The sequence below is a fragment of the Hippopotamus amphibius genome, chromosome 5, assembly GCF_030028045.1.
Source record: "Hippopotamus amphibius kiboko isolate mHipAmp2 chromosome 5, mHipAmp2.hap2, whole genome shotgun sequence".
NCBI classification, from domain to species: domain Eukaryota; kingdom Metazoa; phylum Chordata; class Mammalia; order Artiodactyla; family Hippopotamidae; genus Hippopotamus; species Hippopotamus amphibius.
In genome coordinates this window covers 42650274-42663378 of record NC_080190.1, presented here as the reverse complement: position 1 = coordinate 42663378, position 13105 = coordinate 42650274, and positions in this window count along the sequence as shown.

Here is a 13105-nt window from a genome sequence, read left to right as displayed (position 1 = left end):
TACATGGGGAATATCTTGGACTTCCCCTATGATTCAGTTCAGAAAAGGTATTTGTCACCTGTAACCTGAAAAATGTTTTTGAAAATACTAGACTGTAGACATAATTCAAAGAATGGAAAATATAAAATTTCATATTGGAGGGGGTGGGAATGGGGAATGGAGAGCTGAATGTGGAGGTTAAGATATTGTCCTGAGTCACCTCCTAACGGTATCACAGAAATTTTATTGACATGAGTTCAAGCCACCAAATATTGAATTCTTAGCACATTTTTCAATTCTGAGAACATTTGATATATTTTGGTATTTTATTTTGCTGACAAAAGTACTGAAAATTACTTTGTATATTCTACAAAGTGCCAAGTATGTACTACCTGTTGATGACAACTTGTGAGCAAAACATTTCATAGTTCTTGATCTCCTGGAGCTTACAGTGTAATGAGAAAAGGTATGAAATCGAATAAGCGCATACATAAGTATACGATTTTAGATACTACAAGTGAGAAGTATGGTACAATAAAAAGAGATTTGACCTAATTCAGGGCACACAGAAAGCTTCCTTGAGGAAGTGACAATTGATTCAATCTATGGAAAACTAAGAGGAATTCATTATACAAAAAGAGAAGGAAAAGGAATTCCAGGTGATGAAAACAGCATAGAGAAAAGCCCAATGGCAAGTAGAAGCAAAAGTTTTTAAGGGACAGAAAGAGACAGCACAGCTGGAGGAGAAAGAACAAGCGAAAAATGGAATGAACAAATGCTGGAGAGGAGGCAGCATTGCAGGCCAGCTAGAGAGTTTAGTTTTACTCTTAAGCACAATGGAAGCAATTGATGCCTTTTAATAAGAAGGTGATATAATCAGCTTTTCCTTTCAAAGGATCATTCTTGCTGCTGAGTGAGAACAGATTGGAGGGAGACAAAAAGAGATACTGATAATCAATTTAGGAGGCTATTGTAAAGTTTCAGGTGAGAAATGATACCTTGACCAGAGTGGTGGTAGAAACGGAGCAAAATGGATGGATTCTAGAAATATTTAAGAGGTCAAATAATCAGACATGGTGATGATATGTGGGGATTATGAAGAGGAAGTTAGAATATGCCTTTAGGATTCTGACTTGAGGAAGATAGAGAATATTGGATGAAAAGATTAAGGAATTCTCAAGAGTCATGAATTTGGGTTTATTTGAGGTGCTGTTGAGGCATTCAAGATAAGCTATCTAACATATCTGGAGCTCAGAGAAAGCTAGAGATATAAATTTGAGTCACTGGTGTATAGGTGGTACTTCAGGCTAATGACCTGAATGAAATACTCTAGAAATGGGTATTGAGTAATAGGAGAGAGGAGAGAGCCCAGAGTGAATCATGAAGAACTCCAATGAAATGACTGGGTAAAAGTGGATGAGCCTGAAAACAGGAGAGAAAATAAGAACTGAAAAGAAACAGAAAACCAGGAGAGAATTGTATCATAGAAATCAATGGGAAATGAGTGTTTCAAGGAGTAGTTGACAGCATCAAATGCTACTAAGAAGTAAGGAAAATGAAGACAGAAATGTTAAAGTGAAATATAGCATCATCAGAGCTCATCATTGTCTTAAATAAGATCTGTTTGGGTGAAATGATGGAGGCTGAAGTGAAATTTTAGTGAATAAGGAGTGACCAGAGGAAGAATAAATGAAATAGTAATAGTAGGCAACTTTTTAAGAAATTGCATATACAAATGAAAGAAGGAATAATCTATAATGTAAAGAATAATATTTCACTAGAACATGGCTTTTTAAAAGGCAGGGATCTTCATCTCTTCTGCTCATAGATATATCCCTAGAACCTAGAATATTGCCTGGCTCATATTAGATACTCAATAGATAGTAAGAGAAAGATGGGAATCTGTCCTTAGGAGCTGAAATAGGAAGGCATCCAAAGCACATTTGGAAGGATTAGCCTCATGGAGGAAGAGGAAAAACTCTTATAATATAAAGGAAAAATGACAGTATGGGGCCCAGATCTAGGAATATTTCTATGCTTTCCAATTCACAGCTTCTATTTTCTCATAAAGTAAGGCTGGGGTTCAGACTGAGGTGAAGGGAAAAGATGAAGTTAGATAAAAGGAGAGAATGTGTGCAATTGTCATTGGCGAGTGTGTGAGAAATATATAGTAGAATAGAAGAGTCATGGGGAAGGTCTCTGAGGCTGGTGATCACGAATTCGTGGTGGCACTCATTTCTACTTCTGTGACTTTCTCCAGCAGAGCAAGAATGCTTGTAAGCAGACAGATATGGAGACCAAAGGTGGTTCGCTCGTGTCAGGGTTGGAGCTGGACCATAGAGCATGATGAAAAGACACATTTCAAATTTCTTTTGGAATTACTCAGAAAACTCTTTGTTTTGTCACTTTGTCACTGGCCAAAAGTGGTAACTAAATGATTGTGACTAAATATATAAATAGGCATGAAATAGTTAAATTGGATAACTCAACACCAGCTGCTGTAGCTAAGAGGACTTCTAATCAGGGAGGAGATAAATTAAACAAATACTAATAGGGCTTCCTAGAAATGGAGGAGATTCTTTCAAGCAATACTCAACCAGAACAACAATAACAACAAAATATCCCAGTATAAGTTCCAAAAGCCTGAACATCTTCTTTCACAGGTAAAGGGATTTCATAGCAGGCATTTGGAGCATTTGATGATAGAGGTGTTTGCACATCAACCCAAATGGTTGTAATTTTTCTATTACTCTATTGTTTCTCTAAATGGTTTTTCTGATAATAGGTATACGACTTTTAAGTAAAAATTGATTCTGTGATCAAGTAAATTTAGAAAACTGGTTTAAACACACTCAAAAAGATTTTTGTACTACAGTACTTTTCACAGAGAAACGTATGCCACGAATGTCTAAATTTTGATTATAGCATACAGATTTCCCAAGATTATTTGAGTAGGAGAGCATTTTTATGAAAAGTAACTTATGATTACTGTAAAACAGTGCTTTAAAAAAAAAAAACCTCCACTTTTTTTTTTTCAGGCACAAGTTTTTTTTATTTATAGGAAATAACACACACAAAGTGTGAAGTTGCAAATTATAGCGTACCTTCACATTTCAATTAATCCTTGAGCAGGTATGTAACAAAACTCCACTTTTTCACATGGCAATTCATTATGGTGCTAATTGGACTATACTTTTTTCTTTTTTTACTTCTATATGACCTAATTTCCTCACGCTATAACTGAAATAAGGGTTTCTTAAGTGTGAACCCAGATAACCTGCATTAGCATCCTATTGCTCTTGGTTAAAATTGCAGAATTTTGTGCCTTAACTCACATCTAAAGAATCTCTGAGTTGGAAACCAGGAATCTACTTTTAAACAAGTGCCCAATTATCATGTTAACATTTGAGAACTGACGATTTAAGTCTACCTCCTCTTTCCAGCTGTTATCAACTGTATAATAAACTTTCAAATACATTTGGAGACATATGAAGTCTCTTCCTTTTATCAAAACCTGAATTCTACAGGGTACCTGTGTCCCTGCACTCTTATATTAGCATCTGGTAACAGATTTCTTCTTTACGTTCTCCATCTCCAGTTTGTTTTTAATTCGTTGCTGGTGATATGAATTTGCTAGTAGAATTTGCTAGAAACTTCATGTAAAAACTTTCCTTCTAATGGAAAACAATACCATCTATGTTCGTACCAGTAAAGAAGAGAGATACCAAATTACCTAAAAAATTGTATCCAGTCAAAAATCTAGACTGTCTTGTTTGATAATAAACAAACAAATGAACAACTTTTAAAATTCTTCCTCGGATAAGGAATAAAAATGACTAAATTAACCAGTATATGACATAAATTACTCACTTTGGTTTGCCTGCATAAACAGAGTTATAATGGGATTAAATTTCAATGTTCTCTACTAACCAAGGCATTTAATGAATGAGGTGAAGTTGATCAAAATTCTCATCAATGGAGAGAAATATTTAAAATATCATAATTTAAAATATCATAAAATACATTTCACATTAACATTGCATTAAAATACAATGAATCTTAATGGTTCAGGGTATAATTCAAGCTATTTTACGGATACTAGTAAGTTCTTTTGCTATCTTTGCATTTTTAATTTCTCTTTTATAAATCATCTGGTAATTTTTGGTAAAAATCTAGACCAACACAGCAAAATGAAAAATCAACAGAATTTGGATTTTTGTTCTTATTTTGCCACTAAAAGATAAATCCTGAATCTTCTATATGTCTCAGTTTCTTTAACTGTAAAATGGAATGGTTGAATTAGGGTATACTGAAGTCCCCCTCTCATTGTAAAATGCTAATTTCTCTAGGTTATTGCTTTACACATGTGCAAGTGCACACACCACACACAGAATTTAAACATGCTAGATTGGAAAGCACTGCATATGTATGATAGAGTCCTCCAAAGACATGAAAGATTGTCCCCATTAAATTTATCTGTGGATGATAAAATTCTTGCCTCCCATCAGTAGTAATAAAGTAGATGTTGCTTTTCCTTCCATTGACTCTACTCAAGTGTTAAACTAACCTTAAAAATAATAATAATAATTTACTCCATAGATAGGACAACAGCTTGATTTCAAATGTGTACTTCCATTACTTTTAAATTTTGTTTAATTAGGGTGAGGCGTGCACATTGGAAACATTTGCATGGTACTGATTATGACTTGGAATTCAGCATTTTGATTGAAGTCATAATAACTACAAGTCTACACAACTTGTATCAATAGCTGCAGCCATGCAGGAGCCACGGCTCCAATGTTATGTCTCTCGTCACCAGCATGTGCCATTGTGAGCCGGGCTGCGGCACGAGGCCTGTCTGCTTCCTCACAATAGCTCTCGCTCCCTGGGGAATACAAAGGCAGACAGCAGCTTTTCTCCTCTTTTCAACTGACACTCAGAGGGTCTGTTCCTTATTATCTTTGGAAGAAAGGACAGAGGTTTCCACAAGCAACTTGAGCTGGTATCAGTTCTGAGATCAGAGAAGATGAGGTAGGTCCTTGAGACTCTTCGGCAAGTCAAACTTTATTGTTGTTGCTGCTGATAAAAGTAAGATTCACAAACATTCAGGAACTCTGAGGAGATTCATTTTTACTTACTAATATCTTTATGACCATCTCTTTTGTGGAGAAAAGGAGGCTTAAGTGAAGAAGCTAGGAGCCACTAGATAGGAGGAGTATTGATAATAAAAGAGAGAGAGAAAGAAAAAGACAGAGATAGAGAAAGAAAGGAAACTTCCTGGACCCCACAAAGAGTTACAATCTGAAAGATATACCTTTACCTCCAACAGCACAATGTGGGTCAACATTTACTATAATAGACTTTCTTATTTGCATCAGTCAATTGACTTCCATGAAGCAATCACAGTAATTTTTTTTTTTTTAAGAAAATGACAACATGGCATTAAAAAAGGGAGTCTTGGACCGGGCTCTGGGAGACATGGGTTCTAATCCTAGTTCTGATACTCAATAGCTGTGATATTAGGAATATTGCTTTAACATCTCTGCCCCTTAGCCTCCTTGTCTTTAAGATTAAGACATTCCATTTAGAGTATCTCTACAGTCTCTAAAAGTAAGAAAATTTAGCTCTAAAATACACTGAGCTTATTTTCTTTCTTTGGTCTAATGGAGTTGTAAATTTCAAACATTTTAAGTTAACACAAATTTATTCATGAAAACTAGAAGCCCCCAGTTTACTTACTTTCCAACTTAATATTGATGCATTTGAAGAGAATAACTGTATTTCAGCAAGGCCACCTAGGAGCAAGAATAAAAACCAGCTGTAGCACAACACTCTCAAGGACTGCCCTTGGTAAAAGTTCTGAATGTGTCTGTTCATGATGAAAACCTAAGGGAAAAATAAAATGTTATACTTCCCTTTCATTGGATGGAAACTAATAATACATAGAATAAAATAAGGTACCAACCCAGAGGCTTTCTTCTTTTTTAACCAGAGCATCTGTGTGGACATTGTGGAGCCATCAAGACTGAATTCCCTAAATCCATTAGGAAAATGCTCATGTGATCCTGAGTGATAGAGCAATAAGTAGAAAAGAGTGACTGACACAAAGAGGGTAAATTGTGCTGAGAACAGAAACATGGGATCATTGATAGCCCTTGGCCAAAATCCCTTGGCCAATTATACTTCCTAAGTACCAGTCCAGAATCTATCCTCGTTTAGGCTCTGCTAATGGCATGTTTATTGTATGGAATCAACCCCAGCTTGTATTTATCTCCTAATTTTTTAAAACCAAAATAAACATTTACCAGCATTATTACAAAACAAGATTCAGGTTTACTGTGGAGCCTAGCGTGCTGATAAGTGTGGCTGAAGCTATACCTAGAGATGTAGAGATCCTGAGAACCCTACTTCTGGTTGAATTACAGCCACCTAAGCTAACAGTCACCAGCCCAACCTCTCCTAAAAGAGTCTCATCAGTTCATTGGATTCAATCCCCTCATATATACTCAAAGCCAAATTCTGAATCTTTGCTCACTGGAACAGAAATGCCCTATTTTTCCTGTACGTAACTCAAACATTAAGTTTTGGAATATAAAAATCACTCACCGCACATCTACAGTTTAACTTCCTTATCATTGGAAAACCCTCTGCCTTACTTATTCACTCAACCAACCATCCTTCCATTTATCAGATAATTGTCCGTGTTGTGTTGCTGGGGATTTGGGGGCCTACATCATCCCATTTCTTCTTCAAATTCTAGGCTGGTTTGTAAACAGGTATAGCAATTAATGAGGAGTAAATAATGAAGGCAAGATAGAGGTAAAAAATGTGGCTTGAACCCAAGAAAGTTAGATATCTTAATCTTTGCTCCCTAAATTGATCTCACTTAACCAGTTACAGGAAAGGATGCAGAATTCCAGTCCTCTATTGCGTGGGGAGGGATATAAATTGTGCCTACACTGTTTACCTATTTATTACAATTACATACACCTTGTAGAAATGTACTGCCACCATTACCTGAATAAAACTGAATTTAATTCCTCTTTTATTCTTCTCTAGGTTATATTGCCTTGTGTCTTTTGTTGTTTTAAGTCATGATAGCAAGTATTAAAGAGTCATCCTGCAAAAATGGAAAGGATATTTATAAAATAATATCAGCACGTGCACAAGTAAGTGAGAATAAGATTTACTAGCCACAGAGCTGTTAGCAGGTTCACAGTTCTAAGAAAAGATTCAGAAGTGTGTGTGTGTGTGTATGTGTGTGTTGGGTGGGGGGGGTGGCTAGGAGGTGAAAAAAGCTATGTTTGAAGCTAAAGCTGTTTCAACTTTGTGTTATGGCTTTCTGGAAACACGCTAAATATTCAAGTGTCTTAAAAAAAATAGATTTCCTGGTAGACCAAAATATAATTAAGAAATTCTGAGTAATATTAGAAATTGGCCTTTGCTCACCATTTACAACATAATCACAATGATATGCTGAGAAAACAATAAAGTGATACATCAAAACCCTGTGAGAATGTTTTTAAAAAATACCCTATTTAAGATCCTTCTTGTTATCAAACCTATATTTATGCACAGCTTTTAAGTCAAGTTGTTTCTATGTCTATTGTTTCTCTTTATTACCACAGCTACCCAATAGCCGCTGGGCAAAGATAGGAGGGCAGTGGGGCAAAACTCAATTTTTCTCAATTTCTATTTCCTTCTTTTTTAATAATAGGACCTTCCATTTTTAGTTGGACTTACATTCCCTTGAGCTAGATATGTCCATGTCACTAATGCCTGACCAATGTAGTATGTACAACTTCTGGGAAGTGTCCTTAAGTACCATGATCTAGCACTTTGTCTCCTCTCCCTCCTTCTTGCTGGCTGAAAGGCCAATGAAATGGCTGGCATGCAAGCAGCCATCTTACCTATCACATGACATTAGGATTAAAAATTATGCAAGACAGAGTCGGGAGATAGAAGAAGACTTAGCCACTGATGTACAGCCATTTTAGAAGTTGGAACTGCTTATCTCTGGGCTTTTGCATGAAAGGAAAATAAACCTCTATTTGAGCCATTTGTGAGTGTCTGTTTTCTATCAGTTGTAATCACATCTAATTTTAATATAGGTAAGTAGAGAACTCACAATCTCTACTAAGGGGACAGACGTGTTTCAAAAGTAAAATTTTGGAATTTTTAGCAGGATAATATAATGTAAAAAGTGTACATTATGTAACATATCAACGGGATATGGAGCAGCAACCTATAATCAAATTCATTAACATATTTTGCAGCAACATATCAAAATACTTACACTAAATGGGATAAGTAAAGCTATAAATAGCTTCTCATCAGCTTATGCCCAATTTTGCCAGTAAATCAGTACAGGTCTGGTTAAGTTTTACCACCAAATTACCATCAAAAATCTCTTGTTTTTTAGAGATTTGAGACTTCAGTATTGTGGCAAAAGGATCATATACCTATATCATCTCCTTTTTACAGGTAAGGGAGCTACAATGTAAGAGGTTAAATAACTTGCTTAATGTTTCATGATGAGATAGATGTTAGAGTTGAGATTTCTGGACTCAACTGAGGGTCCTTTTCATACCATAATAACATTTCCAGTTTTTCCAAAGTCTTCACTTATTTATTTATTCATTCTAAAAACTATTGACGGGGACTTCCTAGATGGCGCAGTGGTAAAGAATCCGCCTGCCAATGCAGGGGACATGGGTTCCAGCCCTGCCCTGGGAAGATTCCACATGCCATGGAGCAACTAAGCCTGTGTGCCACAGCTATTGAGCCTGTGCTCTAGAGCCCGTGAGCCACAACTACTGAGCCCATGTGCAGCAACTATTGAAGCCCATGCACCTAGGGCCCGTGCTCCACAACAAGAGAAGGCACTACAATGAGGAGCCTGTGCACCACAATGAAGAGTAGCCCCCGCTCTCAGCAACTAGAGAAAGCCTGTGTGCAGCAAGAAAGACCCAGCACAGCCAATAAATAAATAAAATAAAATAAATAAATAAATTAAAAAAAAAAAGTCACCAGAAAAAAAAAAAAAAAAAAAAAAAACTATTGACGGAACATAAGCCATAGGCAAGGCTTCTGCTCCAGGAAGTGTACTCTGGGGAGTATTTTAAGGCCATGCTTTTCATCAAGGGTATGTGTACTTGGTTGCTACAAAGCCACAGTATAAATATGGAACATATGTTCATAAAAAGACTTGCACATGAGTGTTCATAGCAGCTTTATTTGTAATATCCCCAAACTGCAACCCAAATGTCTATCATTAGAATGTCTATCATTTCATTATATGGTATATCCATTAAATGGAATAATACTCAGCAATAAAAAGGAATAAGTTATACATGCTAATAATATGGATGAATCTCAAAACCATTACATAGAGTAAAAAAAGAGAAAAGAGCACATACTGTTTGATTCTACTTATATAAAATCCTAGAAATACTAACAAATCTCTAGTGAGAGAAAGCTGATCAGTGGTTGCTCATGGGGAAAGGTACAGAGAAGGGTAGAAGGGAGGAATTACAAAGGGGCACAGGAAGCTTTTGAGTGACGAATATGTTCATTATCTTGATTGTGGTGATAGTTTCACTAATATATATGTCAAAACTTATTAAATCATACACTTTCAATATGTGCAGTTAATTATTTGTCAACTATACATCAATAAATCTGTTTTTAAAATATGGAACATCTTCCTGGACTGTGAGTTTTACCAGGAGGTTTGAAAGGAGAACTCAAGGACTTAGAATTTCTCTGTATTAAAACAACAAAAATATAAAGTAAAATTGAATCACTTCTCAAGGTAAAAACTCTAGTCTAGATGTCAAAATTTAATACTTATGGTGGGCTAGGTCTAGCTAACTCTACACGATACCCCAGAATCTGGTTATTTTCACTATTCTCTGAAGTTAGAAGACTTTGGTGGTGAAGTTTGAAGTTCTGCCAAGGGGTTTACAAGGTCACACACCAGATATAAAAAGTCCCCCAATACCTATAACATACCCCTGGCTCTGAGTTTCCTGTGGTTTTAGTTCTGTCATCGCATCTTCTTAAATCATTGACTCCTTGTCTATTTCTATTTCTAGGAGCACTAGTTATTTATAATCAAAGGAATAAAAATAGAGGAATAGTCCTCGTGCTACCATAATTGTAGTATCCTGGGACATGAAGAAAAATAAGCCCTGTTATATAAATACCCATATTTTGTTTCTAGTATTTTTTCCCAGAGAATTACAGATTAAATGAGGGACAAATCTTGAAATATCATGTAATTCTGACACTGTGGAGACCTTAATGTCCTATGGACCCACCTGAATAATCAGAAACAAGAATTTATCACAGATATTTCTGATTTTATTCAGATGTTACACATAAAGAATGTACAACCTTCTTGATAAAAACAACACCATGATTCTATGAATTTCTATTTTTTATAAAAGTAAAACTTTCAAGATTCAAATAAAACATAATTTTAGATGTGAACACCTCTCCAGAAGATGGTGTGTATTCATACACAAAAGAGAAAAGAAAACAAAACAAAACAAAGCTTTTTCAATTCCTTGAGAGAAGAATATTCAAATCCTATAGGGTTTAGAAAACATCATTCAGAGGTAATTGAAGGCCAAGTTAGAGACAGTAGGAGGGTGCCTATCCTAAACATTTAGGATCAAGATCCAAATTAGTTTATCTCAGGGTACTAAAAAGATTTACTTGATATGATCTTAGAGCAACACTTAGTAATCTTGGAGGAATCTTTGAGAAATAGTGGAGAAAAGCTGAGGAACAATTTCTAATCTTCTAAACAGGCAACATATAAATCACATAAACTATGGAGAAGTAAGAACAATGTTAATTCCCACAAATGTTCTAGAACCAGGTGCTAAATGAATGGTTTATGATGCTTTCAGAAAAAAAGAAATGCTACCAGAACATAGCATATACTTATTAAAAATTTCTGCCTAAAATAATCTCTTTCATCTCATACTAAGTAAGACAAATATATGTCTAGGCCATGATGAAATGTATCTTCAATTCATTCCAATTCAACAAATAACAAATTCAACAAATGAAATAGTGTGTTGTTACACACTGATAGATGAGGTGAGGATATAGGAGGGCTGTTCCTTGGACCACATTAGTCTTAAGTGGGATCTCTGGTTGTTTACCACAAGACAGTACTTGGCATTACGCATGAAAAAAAAAGACACTGATAAACTACATTAAGTCAGAGGGTTATAAACAGGAAGGTAAAAGTTCTGGAAACTACAGCAAAGATGAGTAGCTGCAATAGCTGAGGATGTTTTACATGCAGAGGAAAATATTTACATGGGGTTTTTAAAAAATATTCAAATGTATGTTACACTGATGAGTAAAATACTTATTTTTTGTTCTTCCAAATGGCATAAATAGGACCACTAGTTGAAATTTACAATAAGGCTGATTTTGGTTGAATACAAAAATGAATTTATAACAATTATAAATGTTCAACATATTTTCTACTTCAAAATGTATCATGCCCTTTACTTGACAGCATCTTTTGATATTCAAAATGCACATGCCTTTTGACAAAGAATTTCGATTTCAAGGAATTCATCCTCAAGCTATAACACACATTTTCAAAGATACCTGTACCAATATATTGCTTGAAGCATTACTTATAAAACCATCTAAATAATTTTTAAAAATCCATACATGGTAGGCAGCAGTTACAAAGGATAAGGAAAATCTATATGACAGGCGTTTTTTTTACTATTAAGTGAAAAATGGTTATAGAACAGTGTGCCAAGTTTGATCTCATTTGTGTAAAATTAAAAGGATTCTTGTGTGTATTTTATATTATTGCATGTATATGTTTTACCTATGCATAGAAAATTCTCTAATATGCGTTAGAATCATAGTAATTACTATAGACAAGCTGGAAAAATGAAGAATTATTCTTCTATGTCTTTATTACATTTTCATTTTTTAAAGCCATGAATGCAAATTACTTTTTAAAAATACTAATTTAAGTTATTGCATGTTATTCTGTTGTCTAATTATCTGATTATTATATATTATTATACCCTGTTATTTATATTATATTATACCTGTTATACATAATTATTACATCTAATATAATTATTATATAATCATTAATTCCTATCAAAGACATAATATTTCAGAGAATCTGTTTTGTCATCAAGACTAGAATCTTAGTTCTGCAACTGTCTAGATGTGAACTTAGCCTGGAAACTTAACATCTCTGAGCCAAAAACTTATTTCCTGTGGTGTAAGGAGAGCTTATAAATTGGAAATGAGGCTTAAAAGAGAGACAACTAAGAAAAGATTATCTATTTTACTTAATTCTTGTAATATGAATTTATTAATGTCTACTAAGCTTATGCAGGCTCACTAACACAGAAAGGAGTGTACCCTGGAGACCAGGAAGATTTTTTTTTTAAATCTCCAAGCAACCCCCTTCAAGACTTGGAATTTGATCATTATCTTAAAAATATAATAAATTATTTAAATTTCCTTACAGTTGAATATACACTTTCCTTATTATCTTTCTTTTAGTTGGCCAAGCAGTTTCAAACTTTAATGTGAATAAAAATTACTATATAGAGAAATATACTCAATATTATGTATGCTGTACTATATGGGGAATTTTACATAGGCAATTTTTAACAAGACAAAATTTTCCTTTATATGCTAGTTTTAGATTCTTACATATATATAAGTTGTGGGTTGAATGGTAGTCCTCAAAAGAAATGTCTACCCAAAACCTCAGAACATGACTTAATTTGGAATAAGGTCAAAATAAGATCATTTTGGATTAGGGTAGGTCCTAAATTCAGTAAGTCTCCTTGTAAGAGACAGAAGAGGAAAGACACAAAGACAGAGAAGAAGGCCACGTGAAAATGGAGGTAAAGATTGGGGATATGATGCCACAGATCAAGAACGCCAGGCACCACCAGAACCTGGAAGGAGCAAAAAAGGATTCTTCCCTAAAGTCTTCAGAGGGAGTATAACAACTTGATTTCCGACTTCTGACTTCCAGAACTGTGAGAGAATAACTTTCTGTTGTTTTAAGTCACCAAGTTTGTGTAATTTGTTACAACAGCCCTAGGAAACT